The 4,126-nt window shown below is 39.2% G+C and overlaps 1 long non-coding RNA gene across 2 annotated transcripts; it reads right to left on the reverse strand.

Moving 5' to 3' along the window:
• Positions 1–1,029: 1,029 nt before the first annotated feature.
• LOC134220966 (uncharacterized) lies at positions 1,030–2,726 on the reverse strand. Of its 2 annotated transcripts, none has more exons than XR_009982140.1 (3): positions 2,124–2,726; positions 1,723–2,054; positions 1,030–1,548 (listed from the first exon to the last, which is right to left on the reverse strand). It is a non-coding gene; the product is annotated as an uncharacterized LOC134220966 (long non-coding RNA). The 2 variants fall into 2 exon arrangements; XR_009982139.1 differs by having other exon boundaries at positions 1,818–2,054; positions 2,124–2,593.
• Between the last annotated feature and the right edge of the window lie 1,400 nt (positions 2,727–4,126).

The raw sequence follows: 4,126 nt of genomic DNA on the forward strand, positions 1-4,126 counted from the left end.
AACAAATCAACTAATCAACTAACCAGCCGACCAACAATCGATCAACCAGTCAGGCAACCAACCAACTATCAACCATTCAACAGTTCTACCAACTAACAAATCAAGCAGCAACCAACCAATCAATCAATCATTCTACCAACTAACAAATCAAGCAACCAACCAACTAATCTACCAATCAAGCAATCAACAAAACAACTAATCAACCCATCAAGCAGCCGACCAACAATCAACCAACCAACTAATCAACCAACCAATCAAGCAATCAATCAACTGAATAATTAACTAATCAACCATTCCAGCAAGCTACCAATCAACCAATCAAGCAACCAAACAATCAGCCATTCAAGCAACCAACAAAACAACTAATCAACTAACCAGCCGACCAACCAATCAATCAACCAGTCAAACAACCAATCAACCAAATAACCAACCAATCAAGCAACCAACCAACTGTGAAGCAACCAACCATTCAACAGTTCTACCAACTAACAAATCAAGCAGCAACCAACCAATTAATCATTCTACCAACCAACAATCAACCAACCAACCAATCAAGCAACCAATCAACTAAATAACCAATCAATCAACCAACAATGAAGCAATCAACAAACAATGAGCAAACAACCAACCAGCTATTAAACTGATCCAAAATTATTTTCCAGATCGCTCACTGCAGGTAAACTATCAGAATTCTAAATATTTAGGACTTCTGCTAGATCAAAAATTAACTTTTAAAAATCACATTGAAGGCCTTCAAGCCAAATGTAACAAATATATTAAGATCCACTTATAAACAGAAAATCAAAACTTTGTCTTAAGAACAAACTTTTGATTTACAAACAAATTTTTAGACCAGCCATGTTGTATGCTGTGCCAATATGGACTAGTTGCTGCAATACCAGAAAGAAGGCACCTCCTCGGACCACCACGATTACCAGATGGTCTTCCTTCAGTGAGGTTGTGACATGTTCGTTTCAACAATTCTGTCGAAAATCGCATGGTGGGAATGAGTAGAGCACATTGGTTGCTTCCGTTTCTTTATTGAACAAGGAAATAACGCCGGCCGCTTCTTTCTGCTTCAGGTAGGACACGAGATTACGCAGTGGACGCGTCTGAACGCTGGCATCATCCGACGATGCCACCGATGACGTCGATCCCGGCAGGCCGAGGAAGATTGCGTGCGACGATGACGTCGATATGCGCTTCTGCACATCTTCTTCTGGTAACTTTCTTGCATTCGATAACATGCCATGCCTACAAGAAGACGAATCAGAATCAGCCGGACTGCGTCGCCTCGGTGAACGGGAGCGAGATCTATCGATTCCTGGTTCACGTGATCCAGAACGACGACGTAAATCATATTCGCCATCGGCTCCTGATCGACGCCATTCATCATTGTCCCCGTGGTGCGGTGGGCCATCACGATGTAAACCGCCACGGAAACCACCACGTCCGCGGAATCCTCCACGGCCGCAAAACGGTCTTCCACCCAAGGATGTTAACGATCATTCACTATCCACTCTTTGTGATGCATAATTCGGCAATAAGCTGTGAATGATTAATTTGAATTGAATTAAGCCTTTTAAAAGATTATTTTCAGTTTAATTTAACGAAGCAATATAAAACAATATATTCAGCAGAAATGTTAGTTTTGCAAAACAAATAGGAAATAATTTGACATTTAAAAATAGAAAAGAAAGAAATCTCAGGAATAGTAAATACCTATTAAATTTTCCAAATCTTCCACATTTATTTATAAATATACACTGTATTGATAAAGTCACTTTGTGGTGATATTTATATCAGATTATATATACCGTAAAAAAGCATGCAGCAGTGATGAATCGATTTTAGCACCTCCTCAGAACTGTCCCCGCATTCAACCGCCATACACCATACTGCTTCCACTTTGTAGAGCTGCGACTACTATCAGACTGGCCTTTAATTCTCTTGGACGCTGATTTTCTTCCTCCTCGAGGGCAATCGTCCAATCGATTCGAATTGAAGTAGAGATTCCTGGCGAAATGTTTTTCGCTGGTTGCATTGTTCCGAACCTGAAATGGCAAACGAAAGAAGATAATAATTGTCAGTTTAGGGAAGAATTTATTGAAGAAAAATATTACCATTGTTCTTGCCTTTGTTCCAATTTGCACACTGCGTAGCCGAGCAGAAAAAAAAATGACTCCCAATGTTCGTGGCCTGCTTCAGCGGATTGCCTTCTCCGGTTGCCGTCAAATCTCGCGTCAAACAGAAAGCCTCATTAACGTTATATTATAGTGCTGTCCAATGAGAGCTTGAAGTAGCTCGAAGTTTCTCCCTGTCCTGCTCATGCCCATTTGTTGACAAAAAAGAACGAGCAGGACGGGAACAACTTCGAGCTAGAGTCCTACAAGAAGAGTAACGCCATGTGCCATGTTTGACAGGTCTCCTGCTCGTTTGGAACGCGCATTTGTATGGAATTGACAGACGATTCTGTTCCAATTCTGACACTTGACGACACTGTTATTATAGTCACTGTACTTCGAGCTACTTCGAGCTGCTCATTGGACAGCATTTATTATTATCTTTTTCGATTTTCTCCGTGATGCACGATGCAAAACCGAAACGACGTCGCAAGGTGAGGGAGAAAAACAAACAGACAAACTGTCAAAACGTCAAGAGGGGTAAGTCAGCGCTCGTAAAATATTTATATGTATAATGTAATTCGTCACCCACGAGGGGTATTTTCTTCAAAATAAAGAAGAAGACATGGTGCCCGATTTTCTGATGGCTTTGTACCGGACATTTAGGTCTATGTATTCGTCAATGGTTGAGTATTCGAAATTTGCAAATTTGGATTCCATTTTTTAGATTACTTCTCGATTATAGCAGAAATTTGTATTTCATTTGTATGGGAGTCCCCCTTCCAGAAGGGGAGTGGTCTAATACCATCATAAGAGTCTTCATAATTCCCAAAAACCTCTACATACAAATGTTCAGGCCGATCGGTTCAGTAGTTTCCTAGTCTATACGGGCAGACACAAAAATTCATTCTTATGTGTATAGATTTGGTTTTACGTAGTTTACGTCGAGCAGTCGTGTCTTGTACACAACCCCCATGATTTTGTTTGATGTACCAAACATATCATGTAAGGACCTTCAATTCTAAGGACCGCAAAGAGCAAGTTGTATATTTGAAACTGGTTGATGGTCGTTTGCTTACGCGTGTAGACTCTAAGGCATTAAAAAAGACAAAAGATGTAAATCTCGGCAGCAAACAAAAAGTATATAAGCTCCCTTCTCCAAAATGGCCAACATTATTCGAATAGGTTGAAAATGGTATAAGTTATGAAAATGTCAATATCTGGGTACACGGGTACCCTATCTGCCATTCACGTCTGTTTTTGATTGGCCGCATAAGGGTTAAATTTGTTTTACAATGTGTTTACATGCTTTTGCCTATCTGTCTACATGACATAAAATTGATACCAAGGCTAAAAATTCATGTTTTGTTTTAAGCCAGTTTTGATAATTAATAAAATTTGTTCCAAAATTGAGTGAAGCGAGATGAGCGTGCGGCCGATTATTATGAATGAATTTTACTACTGGAGGATATAAACAATCAGCATTTGGCACCAATACATTACCAGTTTTCTACTTCCATGTCTAGTTGCTGAAGGGAGCAAACTCATTGCTGATAATAGAAATTGCTATGCCGATAGAAGAAACGTTGACCTGTTACTTTATAATTAATTTACTGAGTTTATGGTACAAGCTGTTATATTTAGTGAACACCAATCATCAAAGGGAGAGCATATAAATGTATACCAGTTGAACTGTACCTGTGTTTTGATGTAATTATTCATTATTTTTATCATTCAATTTGGCGAATGTCTTAGACTGCCAAGAATAGGTATTTTCCCCTAATATCAAAATTTTACTTTTTATGAAATAATTTCAAATGAAGCCTAGAGTATTTTCGTAACCCTCAAGAGTATATTGTTTTTTTTTCATATTTATTTGCTTGATACTTGATAGATAATGAGTTGCCTCCTCTTGGTGAGCCTACGCCAAATGGAGTATCATATAGCTGCATAAGCTATCGTGTACACGGCCTACCACGAAGCCTACGACACTTTACGTGTTA

Source organism: Armigeres subalbatus, chromosome 3 (genome assembly GCF_024139115.2).
Source record: "Armigeres subalbatus isolate Guangzhou_Male chromosome 3, GZ_Asu_2, whole genome shotgun sequence".
NCBI lineage: Eukaryota > Metazoa > Arthropoda > Insecta > Diptera > Culicidae > Armigeres > Armigeres subalbatus.